At 43.6% G+C, this 14,856-nt stretch overlaps 1 long non-coding RNA gene across 1 annotated transcript in view; it reads left to right on the top strand.

Moving 5' to 3' along the window:
• LOC307181115 overlaps positions 1-14,538 on the top strand; it is a 54,285-nt gene extending 39,747 nt beyond the window's left edge. Inside the window, exons 2-3 of the long non-coding RNA XR_013825910.1 lie at positions 10,437-10,541; positions 14,474-14,538. This is a non-coding gene — a long non-coding RNA (uncharacterized lncRNA). The remainder of the gene's footprint in view (positions 1-10,436; positions 10,542-14,473) is intronic.
• The last annotated feature ends 318 nt before the right edge of the window (positions 14,539-14,856 follow it).

Genomic DNA, 14,856 nt, shown 5'->3' with positions numbered 1-14,856 from the left:
GGTGTTGAGTCCATTTCGTTGAGCAAGGAGTAGCTCTTGTCTATTCCATATTTGGCTTAAGGAACTTTATCTGTGCTCATTTCAATCTCTGGTTTTATGCAGCACCCCAACTCACCTTTCCCCTTAAGCAAGCATAAGTTGCTTTTCTAAATTTGAGACCCTCTTCTGTTTTGGAATTCAGTTCCTGTGTAGCCAAGTTTACAATCCATGTATTAGTGATATCTTATGATGTTTCTTTTTCTGTGTGACTTATTTCAGTTAGAATCATCATACCTGAATCCACTCATTGCGCTGCTACGGGCCTGATGAAATAGATTTCATTGCTGAGTAATATTGCTTTTTAAGTAAATACCACAAATTCTTTATCCATTTTTCACATTCTGCGATGTTGAACTTGTACGGTAAACGAGGTTCTTGTAAACAGAGGCGTCCCAAATTTTGGGGTGGCTGTGTCTTTTTGATTTTAATTTCCCTAAGCTATAGGACCATAAGTGGAAGTGGCCTAGGCTCTGTTGCTTTGTTTTTCAGATGTTTCTGGAAACACCATACACTTCTCCCGAGTGTCTGTTGGCAATTTACATCCCGCCCATCAGCATAACAAGGCTTCCAGTTCTGCATGGCCTGTCCTGCCTTTCTGGATTTTACACTTTTTTCAGATGGCCCTTTTGACCGGAGGGAAGTGAGACTTCGTTGTAGTGCAGATTTCCTTTGCAAGTTAGCTTGGTTGGCCGAAAAGGGTGTATGCGTGTTTTCCTAAATATATTGAGGAAAAAACGCATACGCCCTTTTTGGCCAAGTGCATCATTGTGGACGCTCTGCCTCTTTTCCTATGCTTTCAATGCAATTCCAGTCTACCTCCTGAAATCGGTTTCCTGCAATTCTGCCCCGCTTTCAAGTCCTCTTGGCAGCCTTACTTCAGTATATTTTTGGACGATAGCTGTCATTTATAACTCTGCAGGTTTGTGAATTACAGTGCCCCTGAGCTCCTTTCTTCAACTTGCTTTCTTGTGACCTGGCCGCAACACCGCAGGGTGGCTTCAGGCCCTAATCTGGTTCCGGCACGGCACGCTGAGCCTTTGGTTAATTCCTCTTCCTGGTGGGAAATGAGAGTTAAATTTGCCCGTCCAGACACCTCCAGCTAGTCTCTCATTGGTTCTCGCTATTCCTGTTCATCTTCCGCAGAAATTGCAAACTGGGCCAAACAGGAGGTTAAAGGGACTGACTCTCCAAGTCGGGAGAGTGTTAGTAAAGCGTCTGGAATGTTGCACCCGAGTACCAGGGTATGAAAACTGAGACATATTTGAACACGTCTCCCGATCACATGGTTGATCATACTCTAGGTTCCACATGCATGTTTTAGCTGAAGGAAGAATACCTTAAACCTGGGTAGTTGAAACCCGTGGAATGGGTACCATGCAATATGACTTCAAAGGGTCTTCATTTGCTCACCGAACCTCTCCAATCCTATCACTGCTGCGTTTATGCCCCTGTACACATGCTTGATTCTCTTTTGGAGACATAGCAATCCATAGGTTTTAAGATACTTACTAGTCAGGTACATTCTTAGGCGTTTAATATGCGGTGTTGAGTCCATTTCGTTGAGCAAGGAGTAGCTCTTGTCTATTCCATATTTGGCTTAAGGAACTTTATCTGTGCTCATTTCAATCTCTGGTTTTATGCAGCACCCCAACTCACCTTTACCCTTAAGCAAGCATAAGTTGCTTTTCTAAATTTGAGACCCTGTTCTGTTCTGTAATTCAGTTCCTGTGTAGCCAAGTTTACATTCCGTGTATTACTGATATCTTATGATGTTTCTTTTTCTGTGTGACTTATTTCAGTTAGAATCATCATAGCTGAATCCACTCATTATGCTGCTACGGGCCTGATGACATAGATTTCATTGCTGAGTGATAGTGCATTGTACGTAAGTACCACAAGTTCTTTATCCATTTTTCACTTTTTGTGATGTTGAACTTGTACGGTAAACGAGGTTCTTGTAAACAGAGGTGTCCCAAATTTTGGGGTGGCTGTGTCTTTTTGATTTTAATTTCCCTAAGCTATAGGACCATAAGTGGAAGTGCCCTAGGCTCTGTTGCTTTGTTTTTTAGATGTTTCAGGAAACACCATACACTTCTCCGGAGTGTCTGTTGGCAATTTACATCCCGCCCATCAGCATAACAAGGCTCCCAGTTCTCCATGGCCTGTCCTGCCTTTCTGGATTTTACACTTTTTTCAGATGGCCCTTTTGACCAGAGGGAAGTGAGACTTCGTTGTAGTGCAGATTTCCTTTGCAAGTTAGCTTGGTTGGCCGAAAAGTGTGTATGCGTGTTTTCCTAAATATATTGAGGAAAAAACGCATACGCCCTTTTTGGCCAAGTGCATCATTGTGGACGCTCTGCCTCTTTTCCTATGCTTTCAATGCAATTCCAGTCTACCTCCTGAAATCGGTTTCCTGCAATTCTGCCCCGCTTTCAAGTCCTCTTGGCAGCCTTACTTCAGTATATTTTTGGATGATAGCTGTCATTTATAACTCTGCAGGTTTGTGAATTACAGTGCCCCTGAGCTCCTTTCTTCAACTCGCTTTCTTGTGACCTGGCCGCAACACCGCATGGTGGCTTCAGGCCCTAATCTGGTTCCGGCACGGCACGCTGAGCCTTTGGTTAATTCCTCTTCCTGGTGGGAAATGAGAGTTAAATTTGCCCGTCCAGACACCTCCAGCTAGTCTCTCATTGGTTCTCGCTATTCCTGTTCATCTTCCGCAGAAATTGCAAACTGGGCCAAACAGGAGGTTAAAGGGACTGACTCTCCAAGTCGGGAGAGTGTTAGTAAAGCGTCTGGAATGTTGCACCCGAGTACCAGGGTACGAAAACTGAGACATATTTGAACACGTCTCCCGATCACATGGTTGATCATACTCTAGGTTCCACATGCATGTTTTAGCTGAAGGAAGAATACCTTAAACCTGGGTAGTTGAAACCCGTGGAATGGGTACCATGCAATATGACTTCAAAGGGTCTTCATTTGCTCACCGAACCTCTCCAATCCTATCACTGCTGCGTTTATGCCCCTGTACACATGCTTGATTCTCTTTCGGAGACATAGCAATCCATAGGTTTTAAGATACTTACTAGTCAGGTACATTCTTAGGCGTTTAATATGCGGTGTTGAGTCCATTTCGTTGAGCAAGGAGTAGCTCTTGTCTATTCCATATTTGGCTTAAGGAACTTTATCTGTGCTCATTTCAATCTCTGGTTTTATGCAGCACCCCAACTCACCTTTACCCTTAAGCAAGCATAAGTTGCTTTTCTAAATTTGAGACCCTGTTCTGTTCTGTAATTCAGTTCCTGTGTAGCCAAGTTTACATTCCGTGTATTACTGATATCTTATGATGTTTCTTTTTCTGTGTGACTTATTTCAGTTAGAATCATCATACCTGAATCCACTCATTGTGCTGCTACGGGCCTGATGACATAGATTTCATTGCTGAGTAATATTGTTTTTAAGTAAATACCACAAATTCTTTATCCATTTTTCACTTTCTGCGATGTTGAACTTGTACGGTAAACGAGATTCTTGTAAACAGAGGCGTCCCAATTTTGGGGTGGCTGTGTCTTTTTGATTTTAATTTCCCTAAGCTATAGGACCATAAGTGGAAGTGGCCTAGGCTCTGTTGCTCTGTTTTTTAGATGTTTCTGGAAACACCATACACTTCTCCCGAGTGTCTGTTGGCAATTTACATCCCGCCCATCAGCATAACAAGGCTCCCAGTTCTCCATGGACTGTCCTGCCTTTCTGGATTTTACACTTTTTTCAGATGGCCCTTTTGACCGGGGGGAAGTGAGACTTCATTGTAGTGCACATTTCCTTTGCAAGTTTGTTTGGTTGGCCAAAAAGGGCGTATGCGTTTTTTCCTGAATATATTCAGGAAAAAACGCATACGCCCTTTTTGGCCAAGTGCATCATTGTGGACGTTCTGCCTCTTTTCCTATGCTTTCAATGCAATTCCAGTCTACCTCCTGAAATCGGTTTCCTGCAATTCTGCCCCGCTTTCAAGTCCTCTTGGCAGCCTTACTTCAGTATATTTTTGGACGATAGCTGTCATTTATAACTCTGCAGGTTTGTGAATTACAGTGCCCCTGAGCTCCTTTCTTCAACTCGCTTTCTTGTGAGCTGGCCGCAACACCGCAGGATGGCTTCAGGCCCTAATCTGGTTCCGGCACGGCACGCTGAGCCTTTGGTTAATTCCTCTTCCTGGTGGGAAATGAGAGTTAAATTTGCCCGTCCAGACACCTCCAGCTAGTCTCTCATTGGTTCTCCCTATTCCTGTTCATCTTCCACAGAAATTGCAAACTGGGCCAAACAGGAGGTTAAAGGGACTGACTCTCCAAGTCGGGAGAGTGTTAGTAAAGCGTCTGGAATGTTGCACCCGAGTACCAGGGGAGGAAAACTGAGACATATTTGAACACGTCTCCCGTTCACATGGTTGATCATACTCTAGGTTCCACATGCATCTTTTAGCTGAAGGAAGAATACCTTAAACCTGGGTAGTTGAAATCCGTGGAATGGGTACCATGCAATATGACTTCAACGGGTCTTCATTTGCTCACCGAACCTCTCCAATCCTATCACTGCTGCGTTTATGCCCCTGTACACATGCTTGATTCTCTTTCGGAGACATAGCAATCCATAGGTTTTAAGATACTTACTAGTCAGGTACATTCTTAGGCGTTTAATATGGGGTGTTGAGTCCATTTCGTTGAGCAAGGAGTAGCTCTTGTCTATTCCATATTTGGCTTAAGGAACTTTATCTGTGCTCATTTCAATCTCTGGTTTTATGCAGCACCCCAACTCACCTTTCCCCTTAAGCAAGCATAAGTTGGTTTTCTAAATTTGAGACCCTGTTCTGTTTTGGAATTCAGTTGCTGTGTAGCCAAGTTTACATTCCATGTATTAGTGATATCTTATGATGTTTCTTTTTCTGTGTGACTTATTTCAGTTAGAATCATCATACCTGAATCCACTCATTATGCTGCTACGGGCCTGATGACATAGATTTCATTGCTGAGTGATACTGCATTGTACGTAAGTACCACAAGTTCTTTATCCATTTTTCACTTTTTGCGATGTTGAACTTGTACGGTAAACGAGGTTCTTGTAAACAGAGGTGTCCCAAATTTTGGGGTGGCTGTGTCTTTTTGATTTTAATTTCCCTAAGCTATAGGACCATAAGTGGAAGTGCCCTTAGCTCTGTTGCTTTGTTTTTTAGATGTTTCAGGAAACACCATACACTTCTCCCGAGTGTCTGTTGGCAATTTACATCCCGCCCATCAGCATAACAAGGCTCCCAGTTCTCCATGGCCTGTCCTGCCTTTCTGGATTTTACACTTTTTTCAGATGGCCCTTTTGACCTGGGGGAAGTGAGACTTCATTGTAGTGCAGATTTCCTTTGCAAGTTTGCTTGGTTGGCCAAAAAGGGCGTATGCGTTGTTTCCTGAATATATTCAGGAAAAAACGCATACGCCCTTTTTGGCCAAGTGCATCATTGTGGACGTTCTGCCTCTTTTCCTATGCTTTCAATGCAATTCCAGTCTACCTCCTGAAATCGGTTTCATGCAATTCTGCCCCGCTTTGAAGTCCTCTTGGCAGCCTTACTTCAGTCTATTTTTGGACGATAGCTGTCATTTATAACTCTGCAGGTTTGTGAATTACAGTGCCCCTGAGCTCCTTTCTTCAACTCGCTTTCATGTGACCTTGCCGCAACACCGCAGGATGGCTTCAGGCCCTAATCTGGTTCCGGCACGGCACGCTGAGCCTTTGGTTAATTCCTTTTCCTGGTGGGAAATGAGAGTTAAATTTGCCCGTCCAGACACCTCCAGCTAGTCTCTCATTGGTTCTCGCTATTCCTGTTCATCTTCCGCAGAAATTGCAAACTGGGCCAAACAGGAGGTTAAAGGGACTGACTCTCCAAGTCGGGAGAGTGTTAGTAAAGCGTCTGGAATGTTGCATCCGAGTACCAGGGTACGAAAACTGAGACATATTTGAACACGTCTCCCGATCACATGGTTGATCATACTCTAGGTTCCACATGCATGTTTTAGCTGAAGGAAGAATACCTTAAACCTGGGTAGTTGAAACCCGTGGAATGGGTACCATGCAATATGACTTCAAAGGGTCTTCATTTGCTCACCGAACCTCTCCAATCCTATCACTGCTGCGTTTATGCCCCTGTACACACGCTTGATTCTCTTTTGGAGACATAGCAATCCATAGGTTTTAAGATACTTACTAGTCAGGTACATTCTTAGGCGTTTAATATGGGGTGTTGAGTCCATTTCGTTGAGCAAGGAGTAGCTCTTGTCTATTCCGTATTTGGCTTAAGGAACTTTATCTGTGCTCATTTCAATCTCTGGTTTTATGCAGCACCCCAACTCACCTTTCCCCTTAAGCAAGCATAAGTTGGTTTTCTAAATTTGAGACCCTGTTCTGTTCTGTAATTCAGTTCCTGTGTAGCCAAGTTTACATTCCGTGTATTACTGATATCTTATGATGTTTCGTTTTCCGTGTGACTTATTTCAGTTAGAATCATCGTACCTGAATCCACTCATTATGCTGCTACGGGCCTGATGACATAGATTTCATTGTTGAGTGATACTGCATTGTATGAAAGTACCACATGTTCTTTATCCATTTTTCACTTTCTGTGATATTGAACTTGTACCGTAAACGAGGTTCTTGTAAACAGAGGCGTCCCAAACTTTGGGGTGGCTGTGTCTTTTTGATTTTAATTTCCCTAAGCTATAGGACCATAAGTGGAAGTGCCCTAGGCTCTGTTGCTTTGTTTTTTAGATGTTTCATGAAGCACCATACACTTCTCCCGAGTGTCTGTTGGCAATTTACATCCCGCCCATCAGCATAACAAGGCTCCCAGTTCTCCATGGCCTGTCCTGCCTTTCTGGATTTTACACTTTTTGCAGATGGCCCTTTTGACTGGGGGGAAGTGAGACTTCATTTTAGTGCAGATTTCCTTTGCAAGCTTGCTTGGTTGGCCAAAAAGGGCGTATGCCTTTTTTCCTGAATATATTCAAGATAAAACGCATACGCCCTTTTTGGCCAAGTGCATCATTGTGGACGTTCTGCCTCTTTTCCTATGCTTTCAATGCAATTCCAGTCTACCTCCTGAAATCGGTTTCCTGCAATTCTGCCCCGCTTTCAAGTCCTTTTGGCAGCCTTACTTCAGTATATTTTTGGACGATAGCTGTCATTTATAACTCTGCAGGTTTGTGCATTACAGTGCCCCTGAGCTCCTTTCTTCAACTCGCTTTCTTGTGACGTGGCCACAACACCGCAGGATGGCTTCAGGCCCTAATCTGGTTCTGGCACGGCACGCTGAGCCTTTGGTTAATTCCTCTTCCTGGTGGGAAATGAGAGTTAAATTTGCCCGTCCAGACACCTCCAGCTAGTCTCTCATTGGTTCTCGCTATTCCTGTTCATCTTCCGCAGAAATTGCAAACTGGGCCAAACAGGAGGTTAAAGGGACTGACTCTCCAAGTCGGGAGAGTGTTAGTAAAGCGTCTGGAATGTTGCACCCGAGTAACAGGGTATGAAAACTGAGACATATTTGAAGACGTCTCCCGATCACATGGTTGATCATACTCTAGGTTCCACATGCATGTTTTAGCTGAAGGAAGAATACCTTAAACCTGGGTAGTTGAAACCCGTGGAATGGGTACCATGCAATATGACTTCAAAGGGTCTTCATTTGCTCACCGAACCTCTCCAAACCTATCACTGCTGCGTTTATGCCCCTGTACACATGCTTGATTCTCTTTCGGAGACATAGCTATCCATAGGTTTTAAGATACTTACTAGTCAGGTACATTCTTAGGCGTTTAATATGGGGTGTTGAGTCCATTTCGTTGAGCAAGGAGTAGCTCTTGTCTATTCCATATTTGGGTTAAGGAACTTTATCTGTGCTCATTTCAATCTCTGGTTTTATGCAGCACCCCAACTCACCTTTCCCCTTAAGCAAGCATAAGTTGGTTTTCTAAATTTGAGACCCTGTTCTGTTTTGGAATTCAGATCCTGTGTAGACAAGTTTACATTCCATGTATTAGTGATATCTTATGATGTTTCTTTTTCTGTGTGACTTATTTCAGTTTGAATCATCGTAGCTGAATCCACTCATCATGCTGCTACAGGCCTGATGACATAGATTTCATTGCTGAGTGATAGTGTATTGTACGTAAGTACCACAAGTTCTTTATTCATTTTTCACTTTTTGTGATATTGAACTTGTACGGTAAACGAGGTTCTTGTAAACAGAGGCGTCCCAAACTTTGGGGTGGCTGTGTCTTTTTGATTTTAATTTCCCTAAGCTATAGGACCATAAGTGGAAGTGCCCTAGGCTCTGTTGCTTTGTTTTTTAGATGTGTCAGGAAACACCATACACTTCTCCCGAGAGTCTGTTTGCAATTTACATCCCGCCCATCAGCATAACAAGGCTCCCAGTTCTCCATGGCCTGTCCTGCCTTTCTAGATTTTACACTTTTTTCAGATGGCCCTTTTGACCGGGGGGAAGTGAGACTTCATTGTAGTGCAGATTTCCTTTGCAAGCTTGCTTGGTTGGCCAAAAAGGGCGTATGCGTTTTTTCCTGAATATATTCAGGAAAAAACGCATACGCCCTTTTTGGCCAAGTGCATCATTGTGGACGTTCTGCCTCTTTTCCTATGCTTTCAATGCAATTCCAGTCTACCTCCTGAAATCGGTTTCCTGCAATTCTGCCCCGCTTTCAAGTCCTCTTGGCAGCCTTACTTCAGTATATTTTTGGACGATAGCTGTCATTTATAACTCTTCAGGTTTGTGAATTACAGTGCCCCTGAGCTCCTTTCTTCAACTCGCTTTCTTGTGAGCTGGCCGCAACACCGCAGGATTGCTTCAGGCCCTAATCTGGTACTGGCACGGCACGCTGAGCCTTTGGTTAATTCCTCTTCCTGGTGGGAAATGAGAGTTAAATTTGCCCGTCCAGACACCTCCAGCTAGTCTCTCATTGGTTCTCGCTATTCCTGTTCATCTTCCGCAGAAATTGCAAACTGGGCCAAACAGGAGGTTAAAGGGACTGACTCTCCAAGTGGGGAGAGTGTTCGTAAAGCATCTGGAATGTTGCACCCGTGTACCAAGGGAGGAAAACTGAGACATATTTGAACACGTCTCCCAATCACATGGTTGATCATACTCTAGGTTCCACATGCATATTTTAGCTGAAGGAAGAATACCTTAAACCTCGGTAGTTGAAACCCATGGAATGGGTACCATGCAATATGACTTCAAAGGGTCTTCATTTGCTCACCGAACCTCTCCAATCCTATCACTGCTGCGTTTATGCCCCTGTACACACGCTTGATTCTCTTTTGGAGACATAGCAATCCATAGGTTTTAAGATACTTACTAGTCAGGTACATTCTTAGGCGTTTAATATGGGGTTTTGAGTCCATTTCGTTGAGCAAGGAGTAGCTCTTGTCTATTCCATATTTGGCTTAAGGAAGTTTATCTGTGCTCATTTCAATCTCTGGTTTTATGCAGCACCCCAACTCACCTTTCCCCTTAAGCAAGCATAAGTTGGTTTTCTAAATTTGAGACCCTGTTCTGTTTTGGAATTCAGTTCCTGTGTAGCCAAGTTTACATTCCGTGTATTACTGATATCTTATGATGTTTCTCTTTCTGTGTGACTTATTTCAGTTAGAATCACCGTACCTGAATCCACTCATTATTCTGCTATGGGCCTGATGACATAGATTTCATTGCTGAGTGATACTGCATTGTACGTAAGAACCACAAGTTCTTTATCCATTTTTCACTTTCTGTGATATTGAACATGTACGGTAAACGAGGTTCTTGTAAACAGAGGCGTCCCAAACTTTGGGGTGGCTGTGTCTTTTTGATTTTAATTTCCCTAAGCTATAGGACCATAAGTGGAAGTGCCCTAGGCTCTGTTGCTTTGTTTCTTAGATGTTTCAGGAAACACCATACACTTCTCCCCAGTGTCTGTTGGCAATTTACATCCCGCCCATCAGCATAACAAGGCTCCCAGTTCTCCATAGCCTGTCCTGCCTTTCTGGATTTTACACTTTTTTCAGATGGCCCTTTTGACCGGGGGGAAGTGAGACTTCATTGTAGTGCAGATTTCCTTTGCAAGCTTGCTTGGTTGGCCAAAAAGGGCGTATGCGTTTTTTCCTGAATATATTCAGGAAAAAACGCATACGCCCTTTTTGGCCAAGTGCATCATTGTGGACGTTCTGCCTCTTTTCCTATGCTTTACATGCAATTCCAGTCTACCTCCTGAAATCGGTTGCCTGCTATTCTGCCCCGCTTTCAAGTCCTCTTGGCAGCCTTACTTCAATGTATTTTTGGACGATAGCTGTCATTTATAACTCTGCAGGTTTGTGAATGACAGTGCCCCTGAGCTCCTTTCTTCAACACGCTTTCTTGTGAGCTGGCCGCAACACCGCAGGATTGCTTCAGGCCCTAGTGTGGTTCCGGCATGGCAAGTTGAGCCTTTGGTTAATTCCTCTTCCTGGTGGGAAATGAGAGTTAAATTTGCCCATCCAGACACCTCCAGCTAGTCTCTCATTGGTCCTCACTATTCCTGTTCATCTTCCGCAGAAATTGCAAACTGGGCCAAACAGGAGGTTAAAGGCACTGACTCTCCAAGACGGGAGAGTGTTAGCAAAGCGTCTGGAATGTTGCACCCGAGTACCAGGGAACAAAAACTGAGACATATTTGACACGTCTCCTGATCACACGGTTGATCATACTCTGGGTTCCACATGCATGTTTTAGCTGAAGGAAGAATCCCTTAAACCTGGAGAGTTGAGATCCGTGGAATGGGTACCATGCAATACGACTTCAAAGGGTCTTCATTTGCTCACCGAACCTCTCCAATCCTATCACTGCTGCGTTTTTGCCCCTGTACACACGCTTGATTCTCTTTCAGAGACATAGCAATCCATAGGTTTTAAGATACTTACTAGTCAGATACATTCTTACACGTTTAATATGGGGTGTTGAGTCCATTTCGTTGAGCAAGGAGTAGCTCTTGTCTATTCCATATTTGGCTTAAGGAACTTTATCTGTGCTCATTTCAATCTCTGGTTTTATGCAGCACCCCAACTCACCTTTCCCCTTAAGCAAGCATAAGTTGGTTTTCTACATTTGAGACCCTGTTCTGTTTTGTAATCCAGTTCCTGTGTAGCCAAGTTTACATTCCGTGTACTAGTGTTATCTTATGATGTTTCTTTTTCTGTGTGACTTATTTCAGTTAGAATCATCATACCTGAATCCACTCATTATGCTGCTGCGGGCCTCATGACATAGATTTCATTACTGAGGTATATTGCATTGTACGTAAGTACCACAACTACTTTATCCATTTTTCACTTTCTGCGATATTGAACTTGTACCGTAAACGAGGTTCTTGTAAACAGAGCCGTCCCAAACTTTGGGGTGGCTGTGTCTTTTTGATTTTAATTTCCCTAAGCTATGGACCATAAGTGGAAGTGCCCTAGGCTCTGTTGGTTTGTTTTTTAGATGTTTCAGGAAACACCATACACTTCTCCCCAGTGGCTGTTGGCAATTTACATACCGCCCATCAGCATAACAAGGCTCCCAGTTCTCCATGGCCTGTCCTGCCTTTCTGGATTTTACACTTTTTTCAGATGGCCCTTTTGACCGGGGGGAAGTGAGACTTCATTGTAGTGCAGATTTCCTTTGCAAGCTTGCTTGGTTGGCCAAAAAGGGCGTATGCGTTTTTTCCTGAATATATTCAGGAAAAAACGCATACGCCCTTTTTGGCCAAGTGCATCATTGTGGACATTCTGCCTCTTTTCCTATGCTTTAAATGCAATTCCAGTCTACCTCCTGAAATCGGTTTCCTGCAATTCTGCCCCGCTTTCAAGTCCCCTTGGCAGCCTTACTTCAGTATATTTTTGGACGATAGCTGTCATTTATAACTCTGCAGGTTTGTGAATTACAGTGCCCCTGAGCTCCTTTCTTCAACTCGCTTTCTTGTGAGCTGGCCGCAACACCGCAGGATTGCTTCAGGCCCTAATCTGGTACTGGCACGGCATGCTGAGCCTTTGGTTAATTCCTCTTCCGGGTGGGAAATGAGAGTTCAATCTGCCCGTCCAGACACCTCCAGCTAGTCTCTCATTGGTTCTCCCTATTCCTGTTCATCTTCCGCAGAAATTGGAAACTGGGCCACCAGGAGGTTAAAGGCACTGACTCTCCAAGTGGGGAGAGTGTTAGTAAAGCGTCTGGAATGTTGCACCCGAGTACCAGGGGATGAAAACTGAGACATATTTGAACACATCTCCCGATCACATGGTTGATCATACTCTAGGCTCCACATGCATGTTTTAGCTGAAGGAAGAATCCCTTAAACCTGGAGAGTAGAGACCCGTGGAATGGGTACCATGCAATATGACTTCAAAGGGTCTTCATTTGCTCACCGAACCTCTCCAATCCTATCACTGCTGCGTTTATGCCCCTGTACACACGCTTGATTCTCTTTCGGAGACATAGCAATCCATAGGTTTTCAGATACTTACTAGTCAGATACATTCTTACACGTTTAATATGGGGTGTTGAGTCCATTTCGTTGAGCAAGGAGTAGCTCTTGACTATTCCATATTTGGCTTAAGGAACTTTATCTGTGCTCATTTCAATCTCTGGTTTTATGCAGCACCCCAACTCACCTTTCCCCTTAAGCAAGCATAAGTTGGTTTTCTAAATTTGAGACACCGTTCTGTTTTGTAATTCAGTTCCTGTGTAGCCAAGTTTACATTCTGTGTATTAGTGATATCTTATGATGTTTCTTTTTCTGTGTGACTTATTTAAGTTAGAATCATCATATCTGAATCCACTCATTATGCTGCTACAGGCCTGATGACATAGATTTCATTGCTGAGTGATATTGCATTGTACATAAGTACCACAACTACTTTATCCATATTTCACTTTCTGCGATATTGAACTTGTACCGTAAACGAGGTTCTTGTAAACAGAGCCGTCCTAAACATTGGGGTGGCTGTGTCTTTTTGATTTTAATTTCCCTAAGCTATAGGACCATAAGTGGAAGTGCCCTAGGCTCTGTTGCTTTGTTTTTTAGATGTTTCAGGAAACACCACACACTTCTTCTGAGTGTCTGTTTGCAATTTACATCCCACCCATCAGCATAACAAGGCTCCCAGTTCTCCATGGCCTGTCCTGCCTTTCTGGAGTTTACACTTTTTTCAGATGGCCCTTTTGACCGGGGAGAAGTGAGACTTCATTGTAGTGCAGATTTCCTTTGCAAGCTTGCTTGGTTGGCCAAAAAGGGCGTATGCGTTTTTTCCTGAATATATTCAGGAAAAAACGCATACGCCCTTTTTGGCCAAGTGCATCATTGTGGACGTTCTGCCTCTTTTCCTATGCTTTCAATGCAATTCCAGTCTACCTCCTGAAATCGGTTTCCTGCAATTCTGCCCCGCTTTCAAGTCCTCTTGGCAGCCTTACTTCAGTCTATTTTTGGACGATAGCTGTCATTTATAACTCTGCAGGTTTGTGAATTACAGTGCCCCTGAGCTCCTTTCTTCACCTCGCTTTCTTGTGACCTGGCCACAACACCGCAGTATGTCTTCAGGCCCTAATCTGGTTCCGGCACGGCACGCTGAGCCTTTGGTTAATTCCTCTTCCTGGTGGGAAATGAGAGTTAAATTTGCCCGTCCAGACACCTCCAGCTAGTCTCTCATTGGTTCTCCCTATTCCTGTTCATCTTCCGCAGAAATTGCAAACTGGGCCAAACAGGAGGTTAAAGGGACTGACTCTCCAAGTCGGGAGAGTGTTAGTAAAGCGTCTGGAATGTTGCACCCGAGTACCAGGGTACGAAAACTGAGACATATTTGAACACGTCTCCCGATCACATGGTTGATCATACTCTAGGTTCCACATGCATGTTTTAGCTGAAGGAAGAATACCTTAAACCTGGGTAGTTGAAACCCGTGGAATGGGTACCATGCAATATGACTTCAAAGGGTCTTCATTTGCTCACCGAACCTCTCCAATCCTATCACTGCTGTGTTTATGCCCCTGTACACATGCTTGATTCTCTTTCGGAGACATAGCAATCCATAGGTTTTAAGATACTTACTAGTCGGGTACATTCTTAGGCGTTTAATATGGTGTGTTGAGTCCATTTCGTTGAGCAAGGAGTAGCTCTTGTCTATTCCATATTTGTCTTAAGGAACTTTATCTGTGCTCATTTCAATCTCTGGTTTTATGCAGCACCCCAACTCACCTTTCCCCTTAAGCAAGCATAAGTTGCTTTTCTAAATTTGAGACCCTGTTCTGTTCTGTAATTCAGTTCCTGTGTAGCCAAGTTTACATTCCGTGTATTACTGATATCTTATGATGTTTCTTTTTCTGTGTGACTTATTTCAGTTAGAATCATCATACCTGAATCCACTCATTATGCTGCTACGGGCCTGATGACATAGATTTCATTGCTGAGTGATACTGCATTGTACGTAAGTACCACAAGTTCTTTATCCATTTTTCACTTTTTGTGATGTTGATCTTGTACGGTAAACGAGGTTCTTGTAAACAGAGGCGTCCCAAATTTTGGGGTGGCTGTGTCTTTTTGATTTTAATTTCCCTAAGCTATAGGACCATAAGTGGAAGTGCCCTAGGCTCTGTTGCTTTGTTTTTTAGATGTTTCAGGAAACACCATACACTTCTCCCGAGTGTCTGTTGGCAATTTACATCCCGCCCATCAGCATAACAAGGCTCCCAGTTCTCCATGGCCTGTCCTGCCTTTCTGGATT

This window comes from Stenella coeruleoalba (genome assembly GCF_951394435.1).
Source record: "Stenella coeruleoalba genome assembly, contig: scaffold_367, whole genome shotgun sequence".
In the NCBI taxonomy this organism is placed as follows: domain Eukaryota; kingdom Metazoa; phylum Chordata; class Mammalia; order Artiodactyla; family Delphinidae; genus Stenella; species Stenella coeruleoalba.
Note: the sequence above shows the minus strand (reverse complement) of the source record. Positions and strands in the feature narration are given on the sequence as shown.